Genomic DNA, 15358 nt, shown 5'->3' on the forward strand with positions numbered 1-15358 from the left:
GACAAGGCCAAACACATCTAACCACATACACATGTCTACGAGCCTCTAAGAAGGTTATAACATATCACATGAGCGGGACAGGACCCCGCTATGCCCATAATTATGTACACAAAAGAATAAGTACCCAAAAGCTATAGCTCCGAATGAAATGGAGCTCCGCTATGTAGTCCCTGAAAATATAGCTATGGATCAAGCCTGTCTCCCTGTGCACCTGCGGGCATGACGCAGCGTCCACAAACAAAAGGACGTTAGTACGAAGAATGTACTGAGTATCTAAAGCATGGTCAATATCAATATGAAAGCTTAAGAGTCAACATATGAAATAGCATAACATGGGAATTAATAATATCGTCGTCATAGCACTTACTTGCTTTCCACAAGGACATACCATTTCTATTGCTTATCCGTGTACATACATCCACATCCGTATTTATTTACCTTCACATTCATTTTTATAACATATTCGTACTCATATCGATGTCATATACACACAAATATATATATATATATATATATATATATATATATATATATATATATATATATATATATATATACAGCTATAGCGTGCCCGACCATAAAGGTTCGGTGTTTCATACATACTTGGCCAACCAAGGCTCAAGGTCATACATACCTGGCCCTACCAAGGCATCAGAGTTATCCGTACCTTCTGCAGAAGTGCGCGCGCGTTTCATAATCATATACATACTCTATACATATTCATATTCATATACATATATTCTTACCCGACGTCATAAGCTCGGGGTCTTATTATAGCCCTTCATAGGCACACATACATATAATAGCTCATAAGCATCTTTAGCATCATTTTATTCTCATCATCATTACTATCATTGTCATTATCGTTACATCTACCCTATTGGCTTACTCTTCATACGAGGAACTTAGTACAATCGTAGCACATCGAGCATCGGCAGCTTACTAGCTCGGAGAATCAAATCATTTAAAGAGAATCATAGTCTTATAGGATAATTAGACGTTTGGACAAAGAACCATGCCTTATGAAAGAAGGGTTAGCCTTACATACCTTTTCGTTCGACTATATAACACCTGCACGTTCCCTTCCACGCTTGCGTTTATACCTCCATCAAGGTCATACTATCATTAGAATTGACAACTAGCATAAATGGCTAAAGCTAGGGAAAATCGGACAGCATCTCCTTTATTTATACAACATTCCTCCATATCGTAATTCAATTCCCAAACGTCAACAATACATTTACAATATCATAGCAATAGCCTTTAGTCATCTACATTATCCATATTCTCAATTCACTTCCAATTTTCCATATTCAAGACCATAACACACGATTTCGTCCCTTCACATACAATGCCTATTTCATGATCTTAACATCATTTATAACTCATTCATGTCACAACACAACAATAATCATGATTCAATTCAAACTATTTCTCAAAACATCACTATTCATCTTTCACGACCCATTTTGCTATACTCTTCTAAAATCCAAGCATTTCAACTTCCAAATACCTTAAACAAAATATAAATACCATAAATCTTACCTTAGATGTTGTAGGAACAAGCCTTAGTCGAAATACTCCACTTGAGCAAAAATCCTAGTTTTTCTCCATTTGGATTTCTTGACTTGAATGATCTTTAATGGATTTGCTTATACTTGATTCACTTATTTTGTGTTGTTGATCACAAAAAACCCTTGAAAACTTGTGGAATATAGGTAGAGAGATGTTTTAGAGAGAAGGGGTGTGATGTAGAAATGAAATGAAATAAGCCTTGGTCCCCTTATTTAATGACTTAAAAATCTTATTTGAAGTGCACAGTAGTCGTAAACTTGGTTTACGGTCCGTATTCCAGTTTACGGACCGTCCTTCGTGGTTGTATTTAATCATAACAGAACCAGAAACTCAGGCTGGGACATGGTGATTTACGATCCTGGTTTATGGGCTGTAAACCACTTTACGGTCCGTATTCCAGGTCGTATTTAATCATTGATCATTTGGCAGAAAGTTTGAAGTTTTGGAAGCCACAATACGACATGGCAGTTTACGGACCGTATACCACTTTACGGTCCGTATTTCATTTTACAAACACTGGCCAGAATGCAAACTTGCAACTTTTCACATTTCCAAAACCTATAATTATTCATTATGGAGCATTACCTCTCTCTTATTGCGATTGCCTTTGGAATCTTATTTAGGGTCAACAAATGTCATTTCTTACTCATGGAAACATCATACACTCGTGCTCATCACTGGGTCATTCACCCGCGTACCAACGGAAGATTTTCCCGAGGTGTAACAGTGTTGTGTGTGAGTGTGTAAATGAAGACAAAAGATGAAAAAAAAAAACCCCAACCTCTTTTATAAAATAAAGTAACCCATTTTATTGTCCAAAAAACATAAAGTCATACCCCCTTGTCCCCTCAATGCTCATTTTAATCTTTGGGTTATTGTCCAAAGGGGATTTCACCCTTTTAACCAATGTATAAAAATCTATTAATCAATGGACCAAGAACCCAACCCATCACCTCAAATATCAACTTTTTAAAAGGTGACGAGACCTTGACTTGATCGAATTTTTGCTCTGCGTTTAAAAATTAATTGCTCCGATTTTCTCTACACTGACGGACTATACTAAAATATAGTTAATTAATACATGTATAAATAATAATGTAAGTATAAAAATATAAATATTAATGTATAAGATATAAAAATATACTGCTACAAAATAAAGAGACAATTATTAATTGCACAAAATGGTAGTATTACGCTGTACATGTGCAAAATAATGATTCTTGAAAAATGACAATAAATTGATAAAATTCCTAAAATAAGGATAATCATCAATAAATTGTCGAAAAATGTAAAAATGTGTAAAAATCTATTTTGGGCTCTTTAACGAATCAGGACCACCCAAAACGTTAATTTTAAGCACGTCAAGACAAAATTAGGTGTCAACAATGCCTATATAACGCCTATCCCTCTCCCCATACCCCATATACATATAATAAACGCGTATATAACACCTTCTAGTCAAGGGACAATATGCATATGTATAATGAATGCAATGCATAAACATAATAAGTAACTAGAGATCTCGGAGTGACATAAGGTCGTACTACCTCCGATAAAGCTCTTTTGGGCTAACATCGTCAATATATGGAATCTCATGACCCAAGAACAGAAGGAACAATCATAACAAGGACCATGGGATCATCAAAAACTGAGGTACTCCTAGTGCTTCTAAAAGTAGAGTAATATGGAAGCACGTTTAGACGTTTGTTCGCTTAATTCATAGGATCATGCCAAAAATGAAAGAAAGGATAGCCTTAACATACCTTGAAGCGTATCTAATTGTCCAACTTCTACTTCTCGAACTCGTAAGTCTACAATCAAGATAACATGACCACCATTAGACTATTACATCACTTGCTATCCAATTTAAGTGAAAAAGGAACTTAACAAATCTCGGGCAACATCCCCTTCGTAACTCAATAATCCCTTAACTTCCAATTCAACTCAAATATCAATAACAATATCATCCATGACAATATCAATTGCTACATATCACAATATAACCAATTCTACTTCCAATCATCCCTCAAAATAGCCCTCAAGTCCAACTTTACCCTTATTCAATTTAGAACTTTCATAACTATATTTTCTTTACTTAAACCACTAAAACTCTTGGTAATTAACTCAAACATAAAGGTAAAAACCATGTACATACCTTGAGAGTTCTAGGATTCCAAGAATCAAACTTAAACTTCAATTCCAAAGCTCAACAACTTCAACCAAACCCTAGGAACAACCTTCTCCTTCACTAGCTCAGTTTTATGGGTTTGGATCTTACTAAAACTCCTCCAATTTGATGGACAATGTTGAGAGCAAATATATTAGGGCTTTCTCTAGTTTGGAATTAAGAAAATAAAAAATAAAGTCGTGGGGCTAGACATGTATAGATGGTTTAAGAAACTTCCAGGGGTGCGGTTGGACGAGCAGGTCGATGGCCCGCCGATATGTCGATGGCCCGCCGATATGTCGATGGCCCGTCGACATGTCGACGGCTGTCGACTTGCACCATCAATGCAGCCACCTGAGAATCAGAGAAGGCAGCATGTCGATAGCGTGGTTTGACGCCACCGTCGACACGTCGGCGGTCCGTCAAAGAGGACTGGCGCTCTGCCAGTTCCCTGAGTCCATTCCACTTGTGAAGATTCGATTTATTTAGCTTCTAATACTACCGCATTACAAAGAACGTATATTCATACTTGGGCACTCGAGAGGAAAAGCACTTAATCTCCCAAAAATTCGGGTACGGATCTCCATACTAAGGGTATAGATCACCCAAAAGCTAAGGACCTCGCGATGAAAACGAGAGGTGTAACAGTACGAGACCTATGGTTTTGTGATAGACTACTGAGTAGGTTCGAGTAATGGTCAGACGATGGCGGTACAAATGAGCTGATAGAGATTGAGGAGAGGAAGAGTCAAGAAAAGGTATAGTTGATCAATAATCGGCAAGAATGAGGTATATCTTGGGATTACTTGAGTCTATTTATATTGTGGCATCGTTGTCTTGCATATTCAAATGAGGTGTAATAATTGCGTGAGTTTAAGGAAGAAAGTCTACAGGAATGGACCAAGTGAAATAAGGAGGAAAATTCCGTAAGATTTGTGATCGACAGCTAGTAATAAGCATATTCAGTGAACCGACATGTGAAATTTGTAAGAAGTGGCGTGGTTGTACACCATTAGAAAAGTTCCTAACATTCTACAGTGAATGAGTCAGTGTACTTTAAGAGAATGGATTGTGGAATACCTATTATGTGATGCTGGAGTATATTGTTTTAGGTGAGACCCTACTCGTGGTAATGCAATATGATTGCAAGTAATATTGACGGGACAGTTTGGGTAAGAGCTTTTGGTTATTAAGGACTTGGGGATAATTGCGCGAGATATCGAGCGGTAGTGTAAGATTGGATACTTTTGGATAATTTACAAGCACATCGAGGTGATACTATGAGAGGTTCAATGGTTATATAATTACTATATGAGGCTTCAGGTTTCGCATCGACAAGTTCAGGGTTGTATCGGATTTGCGTATCGGTAAAGGTTGAGAAACATGAAGTTTGAAATCGTAAGGTATAGTTCTTCGGTACTAAGTTGATGACTTGGATAGGACTTAACTTGTGGAGTCAAAAATGATAGACAGGATTTGTTATGCGTGATATGGCTGTGATTGGTTTCTAAATTCGGAGTCAGTTCTAACGACTGTAAGTGATATTCGAGAGTTGTGCATTCACTCAGGGTCAGCGTTGTTCGAAGATAAGTTTAAGGGTCTATGATTACACATCCAAGGAGATATTTAAAGATTCGATGTGTTTCGGCTCAGATTCGAGGTATGACGGGTTTACCGAGCTTTGTTAGGGTTTTCTAGTGGAATTGATTTATGAGAACAGTTATTCGGGACAGAATAAGAGTATGCAATAAGCCTAGTACAACTGTTGTGCGAGAGGTCTCTATAGTGAACAGTTGTTTGCTCGACGAGATATTCAGTGGTATAGTTCCTGTATTATGATTTGAACTTTCAAAAAGATTTGGAACTGGCCAAGTTGGCTACCAGTAAGATCAATTTTGATAGAATTGCGTAGAGATAGCAAATGAATCAAGGATTCCTCTGGTGAGAGTAATTATGAGTTCAGAATTTTGGTATGTGGGAGAAGGAGTTAGCGGAATCAGAGTATTTTATCGGTTCAGAATGGGCTATAATTTATGAGCAGGTTTCAGAGGATTGCGTTGGGATGGGAAAGTGTTTATGGGGCCTATTGATTGCGTTCAGGATTGCAGTGTTATCCAATCAGAGAATTCGAGTAAAGGCAAATTTTTATTCGAGGATCGGTTGTGAAGGAAATTTGAATGCGGAGGTACAAGAACTGGAGCATGAGCTAAGTTAGAGAGTGTGGTCGGTAGAGTGAACGATCAGGTTTTAATGTTACACCCGAAAATGGTGTCCTGCGATTTGGGAAGGAGGGCAAGTGAGCCCGAGATGTATTGGCCGTGGAGACTACCCGTTGTTGGACCCTTGTTCTATGAGTTATTTTTTCACCAGATCTGTCGAATGTTCATCCAGTTTTCCATGGTTCTGTGTTGGAGAAGTACCGTTCTGGTGGTTTCTGTTTCATTCGTTGGGATTCAATTTTGTTCGATTCCTGTAAGGAGAAGTCCGACATGCGTAGCTGATATCTTCAGTTATAGCCGATTCGAGTATTTTTTCGTCCTCTCTTTCTTGTCGCTCGAGGACGAGCGATTATTTAATTGGTATCTGATGTAACGACACGTTTGGTCGTTATTGCATTCCGACCCTTTCCCGAGCCTGGTTAGCTACCTTTTGACCCGAGGGGATCATTGACACACTTCTCGAGATGTTCAGATTTGATTCGGCTGACTTTTTGTGAAAATTGGGCTTAAAGCGAAAAAGGGTTGACTTAAAGTTGACTTTTGGGTAAACGAACCTTTATCAAAAATTCGTCGATTTCGAGAGGTCCGGATGGTCGTTTAGAACTTGTGTGTATATTTGGTTCGGTTCCCAATGAACTCGGGTGAATTTCGAGACTTGGGTTGGGAAGTTGAATTTGAGGTATCGGAGGTTGACTCGATCAACGAGACCTCCAATGGGAATTCCGAGGCCACGAGCGCGTTCATAGCCTATTTTTATGTATATCTGCTGGGATGGTTCCAAGGGCCGATTTCAAGTTTGGAAAGACACTAGAAAAAATTGGTGTTTGGTGTAAGCTTTGCAACTGGTCCAGTTTTACCGGTTAGAACTGGTAATCGGATCGGTAAAATCAGAACCGGAACCGGTGGAATCAGTTTATCGGTTCCGGTTAACCGTTTAAAACCTACCGGTCCGGTTTTTATTTTTTGTGACCGGAACCGGACCGGTTAAACCGGTCAAAATTAAAAATAAAAAATAAAAATATAGACGTTAACTGTGTGGGCTGGACTGTTGGGCAACGGTCCATTTTGCAAAAATGGCCGTTTCCAACGCCTCTAAACGCCCCTTTTGGACCCCCAACCCCCCCCCCCCCCCCCCAAACTTTTTTTTTACACTTTATCCCATCCCCCACCCCTATATAAATCCCTCGTCATTTTCAATTTTAATCCACACCAATTCACTCTTCTTTTTCTCTCAATTTCTCTCAATTATAGCTACTTTGCAACAATTAGTCACTTTAAATTTCTCTCAATTATAGCTACTTTGCAACAATTAGTCACTTTAAATTTCTCTCAAGTAAATGTTATAAAGTTTTATTCTATTTTCAATTATTAATTTTGCAATTATAATATTGTTGGTGGAGTTGGTGATTTTGCAACAATCCGAAGTAGCTTTGGTGGATTTGCAATTCTAGCCGCCTTAACTTTGTTAGAAATTAGTCTGGCAATTTGGTACCTTCGTTCGAACTCTATCTTCATTTTTCGCTATTTAAGTTACGCAATTTAATTCTAGTAATTTAATTTGTTGCAATTTATTTTCTTGTGATTCATTTGAGTGTGATTTAAATTAATTCTATTTAATAATGGTGAAGAGATTTATACGTGGTGCCGATAGTAGTGGTATTGTTAGGGGTGGGTTTAATGAGGAAACATTTGTGAACAAAACATCTAATTTAGGTATTGATGTTGGTGAAAATAATCCACTTTTAGATCATGAGGCAATGCAACAACATTATACCGATACTTTTAATGAAATTGATGATGATGATGATGATGATGAAACACTAGCCCCCGAAAATCCCATAGGAGATACTGGTCCTGCACAATCACATACACAAAACAAACCGCCAAGAACTCGTAAGCCAACCACTAATATCTAGGGATTTATGACTAAAAATAAGGGAAGACAAACATATACATTCAATATATGTAGACAAGAATTTTTTTTTAAGCAACAAACTAGTAAGGATGGTGGAACGGGTACACTAACGAATCATATGAAAGGTAAACATAAGGATGTTTGAAGAGAGCAAACGGGTTCAAATCTGGTGGGTATCCAAATGACAATAGACCCACGAATCGATAAAAATTTTAAGTATGACAGGAAAAAAGAGCGTGTAGAAATAGCTAAAATGGTTGCTTTTGATGCTCTACCATATTCCTTTCCTTCGGGTTTGGGGTTTGTTACTTATATTCAACGTTGCTATAATCCGTTATTTGAGGGTATTCCTAGAAGTACTTGTAGAGCGGATGTTATAGATTTGTATAAAAAAAATATAGATTTTATTTGCGCCATGTATTTAATTCTTTAAATTGTAATGTTTCTCTTACCGCCGATTTGGGTTTTAGTCTTAACAAGTTAGATTTTTATGCTATTACATGTCATTGGGTTGATGATAATTGGGTGATGCAAAAAAGAATTATAGCTTTTTTATATGATGAAGGGAAAGGTCGTCACGATGGAAAAAATTTAGCAGATTCAATGTCTACTATTATGAAATTTTTTAACATTTATAGAAAAACACTTTGTATTGCATTAGATAATGCTTCTAATAATACAAAGGTGATTGGTCTTTTAAAAAGGAAATTAAACCCTCCACTAAAAAATATTTTTCATGTGAGATGTAGTTGTCACATTTTAAACTTGATTGTTAAAGATGGCCTTGAGTGTTTTGAAGATGCTATTCAAAAAGTTAGAGATGCAGTTGCGTTTCTTTTTTGTAATGCTAATAGGGCAAAACTGAGAGATTTTAAGAATTCTTGTATGGAAAATGGCCTTAGACCTAGGAAAATTCAAGTAGAAGTTGACACTAGGTGGAACTACACTTACATTATGTTACAACAAGCATATGATTATAGGATTCCCATACAACAAGTTCACATCCATTTTAATACGAATAGTGATGATTGGTTAAATATTACCGATTGGGAAGATGTTAAGGAATGTTTTGAACTCTTACAAAAAATTCATAATGCAACTCTTGCTTTTTTCTAGATAATTTTATCCCACGGTAACCGGAATTTTAGCCTACTTAGCGGAAATAGCTAGAGTTTTACAAGGGTATAAAAATAAATACGGTTATCAAGCGACTATTTTTAATATGACAACAAAATTTAAAATGTATTTTTTTCCCATCCCAACTTTATTTATATTGGGTTCTCTTTTAAATCCTTGTTTAAAAATGTCTTATACTAGAGCATTGGTTAATCAAATTTATACCTTTTTAGAAGTAGAAGAGGAAGTTGAACCATCTTTAACTGAAGTCGAGCTCGCTATTGATGCCGAGTTTAGAAAAGTTTTTAGTCATTATTCTAATTTGAAAGAAAATGCTACACCCGTTGCTCCACGCCCTACTACTTCTCAAAGTAGCAAAAAGGGCTTGTCGGATTTGTCGCATTTAAAAGTTTTACATTCACATCCAACTCCTTCTTATAATGCAAACTTTGATGAATATCACCTTTATTTGATGCAACAAAATGTAGATATCAAGGAACTAGATGATTTGGACGTCTTAGCATGGTGGAAGAGATACAAGGTAAGTCATCCGATACTTTCAAGAATGGCTCGAGATATCCTTACGGTTCAAATATCAACCGTGGCTTCGGAGAGTGCATTTAGCCAAGGAAGACAACAAATTGGAGACTATAGACATTTATTATCCGGATTTAGCTTGCAAGTATTAGTGTGTATTCGCGATTGGATTAGATCGGAGCGACGCAACCAAAACTTAGAGGCGGTGGAAGGCGAAGCGGAAGAGATTGAAGATTTGATAACAAGTGGAGTGGACCAAATAGAAGACTTTGAAGATATCTCCATGACCGAATATGATATGGCGGATATTAGTCAAATGATTGACACTTTTTGATTTTATTATTCTGCTATTTCTTTGCAACTCATGTATTATTTGCAGAGAAAATACATTAAAACCCCCCCAATGTATAGCCGGATTAATTATGACACACCCAACCTTTGTGGGCGACCTATTACCCCCCCCCCCCCCCCCCCAGTCTTAATTTTTCAGTATTTTAGTAGCATTTTTTGGCTGACGTGGCAAAAAAAAAATTTGAAGCCCAGTTGCACAGGGGAGAGTGTTGCACACTCTCCGCCACGTCACTGCCACTTTTTTTTTCATTTGATTTTTTTTTCATTTCACTGCCACTTTTTTTTTCATTTTGATTTTTTTTTTATTTCAAATCCCTTAGTAGAATTTTTATTTCACAGCAACGCATTTTTTTTTTCCATTTCACTGCCATTTGAAAATGGTGCGGTGGCGGCGGCGGAGGTGTGGCGGCGGCGGCGGTGGTTGAGGAGAAAGAAGAAGAAAGAGAAAAATAAGAAAGAAGAAGAAAGAGAGGGAGGGTGGGGATGAGTGAGAGGGTAAAATATAAAATTATTTTTTATTAAAATATCACATTTGGACCATTTTCACTCGCCATATTTATTTTTTTTGCCACGTCAGTCGAAAATGCTACTAAAATATTGAAAAATTAAGACTGGGGGGGGGGGGGGGTAATAGGTCGCCCGCAAAGGTTGGGTGCATCATAATTAATCTGGCTATACGTTGGGGGGGGGGGGGGGGGGGGGGTTAATGTATTTTCCCTTATTTGCAAGTTAAAAAAAACTACAACTTACAAATAAATGTTATCCATGAATGAATAAAATATATGGCTCATTGAGCTTTTTTCTATGTACTTGTGTTCATATTTTTACTTATATTAAGTTAGGAATAAACCTAAAATATACTAAGAATATACTTATAATATACATCTACTTAAATTAAAAACTATAAAGTTATATACTTGAAAAATAACTAAAATATACTAAGAATATACTTATAATATAAATATACTTAATTTATAAAATAGGAATTTATAAACTTAGAAAAAAATTAAGCTATAAATAACTTAAGTTATAATACATATAACTTGAACATATATATATATATATATAAGCTATAAATAACTTACGTATATATATATATATATATATATATATATATATATATATATTACAGTATTTATTAGTGTATTGTAGGTATATTTACATATGATATATGAGTTTATAAGGAAAGTTTATATATTTACTGACTAACAACATATATATATATATACGTATATGTTGTTAGTCAGTAAATATATAAACTTTCCTTATAAACTCATATATCATATGTAAATATACCTACAATACACTAATAAATACTGTAATATATATATATATATATATATATATATATATATATATATATATATATACGTAAGTTATTTATAGCTTATATATATATATATATATGTTTAAGTTATATGTACTATACAAAAATAAAAATAAAAAGGTTTTCTAACGTTTTGGACCGGTCCGGTTCCAGTATACAATTTGAAACCGGTTAAATCGGAACCGGTGGCCGGTTTTGATTTTTAGACTGGAAACCGGCCGGTTTACTAACCGCTTACCAGTTCGGTCCGATTTGAACCGGTTGCCAGGCTAAGTCTGGTGACTGCTTTGGAAACAAAGCGGTAGCGTGGAAGCACGGCTGAACCACTGAAGCGGTAGCGCGGAAGCACGGCTGAACCACTGAAGCGGTAGCGCGAAAGCGCTAGCCGAACTGCTGAAGCGGTAGCGCGGAAGCGCTGGCCTACCCGCAGAAGCGGCCGACAGACCAGATTTCTTATTTAAAAGGCCCTAAGTCTTTCATTCATTACCCACACTGAAAATAGAACTTCGAGAGTATTTCAAGGCATTTCTTGGGGGAGAATCATTGTGGTAAGTTCTTTCATCTTCATTACCATTCCTTATTCCATTAATCATCACAGGAAATCTATAAAATGTGCTAGTTTCTTTAAGAACCTGTGGATTAAAAGAGAGTTTTTATGAGTTATTCTTTCTAAGCTTGTAATCTTGATTAATTGATTGGGCTTATGCTAGATTATGAGGTATCTAAGGTTTTTAATCATATATCTCCCATTATTAGTGTTGAATTCTTAAATCTAAGAGTTAGGGTGTATACCCAAAATTGGGGGTTTTGCTTGGATTTCGAAATTGGATAAATCCTTGAGTTAAATTAGCAATTAGTTGATTGGTTTTGATCACCTAGTGTTTAATTAGATATTTTACCCCCGAATTTTTAGTTTTGACCTTGTGGGCCCCATTTTCTCAAATTCTAGGGTTGGATTTTGACTTAAATTAAATGATAGCAATATTAGTATCGATCTTCATGATTTCTAATCTAGATTTCGAATATGCCTAGACTTTCTTGATCATGAGGCTTAGCGGAAGGGCATGGCTAAAGAGTGATTGTTGGTGTTTGTTGTTCGGCCATCCAGGTAGGCTATGGCTTACCCTATGGTGAGACTTCGTTTAGCGAAGCATATATTTAGATTATAAATCGGAGAAAGCGTATAAACCTTCGGGTATGAAGTTGGGTTGAATATTATCTTAGGTTGGGCCCTGTTGCTTGATTGGGGCTAGCCACCCCCTTGTGTTGTGACTTGATTGTTCTATTATGTTGGCTTGATGCCACGTGTTATTAGTAGATACTGAAATCTGTTGTTCTATCTTGATTATGATATTGTAGTATCTTACGGGTTGATGTTGATAGATAGAGTTCAATGTTACTTGCGTCGTTTTCCATGATATTGTTGGCGTACCCACGTTGGTACTTGTGACATTGATATGTTGTTGGCGTACCCAAGTTGGTACTTGTGATATTGATCAGATTATTGATGTTGACATATGCATTGCACGCATTCTCATGATATACTAGTGATACATTGTTGGTACTTGATGAGACACTGTGATGAGCTGGGCTCAGTTTTTAAAAGAGAGTGATGTAAGAGTCTGATATCCAATGTTAGTCCCGGAATCGTGGATTGAGTGAGTGCATGGACTCTGCGGGTCCCCCAATGTGGTGCCGGTAAGAACCCCCGTGGGCAAAGATCCGGGTCTCGTCTGTCTATTGGGCAAAGATCCGGAACGAGTGGTACTTAGACTTCGCGAGTCACATTGGGTTGTGCTACCGAGACGTCGATACTTCCGTCCGGAGTACATGTGTACACAGCATTGCATGGCATTGCATTGCATTCATACATTATTGCATTGGATTACATCATGGCTTATATTGAGATGATTTGGTGTTTTACTTATGATGTTGGTTTCTGATTGGACATATTGAGACTTGGCACATTTGGGTTTAGATGCTCTACTTAAGCGATGACCTCTACTTGGTTCCGATTATGTTGGACATATACTTGTTGATTTATTTGCCTATCCTGCTTTATTGTCTGAATTATGTTAGCTATACTTAGTCGGCCGATGACACCTACCAGTACTGTGGTTTTGTACTGATCTGCACTTGTTGCATTCTTTTATGAATGCAGAGTTCCAGGTTGGGTCTTCCTCCATCTCCCGTGGCTGATAGTCACTATCAGGACTGCTGCAAGTTTACAGGGTGAGCACGAGACGTTCGCTGCCTTGAAGACTCCTCTTATTATCATGTCTTACTTTTCTATTTTGATACATATACAGATTGATGTAATATTATATTATTCTAGACTTGTATACTTTTCATTAGATGCCCTTGTATGTCTTAGACCAGACCCTGGGGTTATTTTTCTTATTTTCGCTCCATTTCTAGTATATATTATTGTGAGACTTACGTAATTATTCTTTTTCGCTTGATTGATTTACTTATTTATGTCTTTACTTATCGTTGGGTTGAAGGTTCGCTTACCGAGATGAGAAAGGTAAGTGCCCGCGCGACTTAGTCGAAATGGGTCGTGACAGAGTGCTAGTAGCGATTGCTGAGGTCTTTGCCAGAATTGTGAGGGTACATGGACTTCGCGGGTCCCCCATGAGTTGTGCTGCCGAGATGTGATGTTCCATCATCGGAGTACATGTGTACGGTGCATATGCATTGCACTCATATCTCATTCATTATTGCATTGCATTGTACCTTTGACTTCTCATGATATTCTTGTGATATTCCTGTGATATGGTTGTGATATTCGGATACAGATTGGATGTATTGAGACTTGACACAGTTGGGCTTAGTTGCTATAACCATAGGCTATGATCTTGAGTTACTTATGTTTGATACTAGTTGGCTCTGTTGTATATGTTTGGCTTTCTAAATTCAGGTGAATAATGAATATTAGAATGATAAGATAACTTCTTGATACGAAGAGTGGATAGTGTAATGGTAGTTGACTTGTGACACTTGAGCCAAATTGATATTGTATGTTAGATGAGTTAGAAAGGAGTATAATGTAAGTTAGGCAGATGGATCACTAGGGAAACGTTGATGAGAATAAGAATCTTTAGTTGTTGAGACGAGTTGTAGGTAATGTGCACGGTTGACCTAGCTTTACCTACCATGCTTATTTGTGAATTTAATTACTGATATGTTCTTCTAAATATTGTCGGCCTATGATGCTTATCAGTACTGGTGTTGTACTGATACTACTCTTGCTATATCCCTTTTGGGGTGTAGTGTTTTTCAGGATATTGATTGATTGGAGTTTTCTAGAAGATGCATGGTGCCTATCTTGAAGGCCTCCATCCTTCTCATTCCGAGATGGAGGATGAGTCTTTAGATTTATTATTGTATTCAGCCTTCAATCTTAGTCGCTCTTGTACTAGTCTAGTCCCGGTCATGGGAAAATGAGTCAGTGTATTTATTCAATTATTGTAAACACTTCTGCTATTTTGTTTAATTACATTGGATGAATTCCGCTTTTGATTATAAAATATTTTGAAGTTTTATGAATCTCGTTCTTTACGTGTTTAAGCATTTGTTTTTAGGTTAAGGGTTCACCTATCGAGGTGGGAACGGTAGGTGCCCGTGCAATCCTAAAATGGGTCGTGACAATTGCTTAGTGAATTAGTATATGCATCTAGTGCACAGAAAGTGTGGAACGATTTGAAGGAGAGGTTTGGCAAAGTAGATGGTTCTAGAATCTTCTATTTACACAAACAAATTGCAACCTTAACACAAGGTGTCTCATCAATTGCTACCTATCTCTCTAGAATGAAGGAACTATGGGAGGAATTTGACTCTCTCATGCCCTGTCTTGGATTTCCTTGCCCTGAATCTAAAACATATGTTGAACACTTTGAATATCAGAGGTTGATGCAATTCCTAATGGGCTTGAATGAATCATTTAACCAGTGTAGAAGCCAAATTATGATGATGCATCCTACACCTAGTGTTAAAAAGGCTTATTCCCTAATCATTGTTGAAGCGTGCCAAAGAATATTAGGTAAATCTAACTCTGTGGATAGTGGAATAGTGAATGATGGAATGGCATTCTTTGGAGGAAAAGGTAACATCAATCTTGCTGGACCTAGTCATAAACAGATGAACTACGG

This window comes from Lycium barbarum, chromosome 1 (assembly GCF_019175385.1).
Source record: "Lycium barbarum isolate Lr01 chromosome 1, ASM1917538v2, whole genome shotgun sequence".
NCBI classification, from domain to species: Eukaryota; Viridiplantae; Streptophyta; class Magnoliopsida; order Solanales; family Solanaceae; genus Lycium; species Lycium barbarum.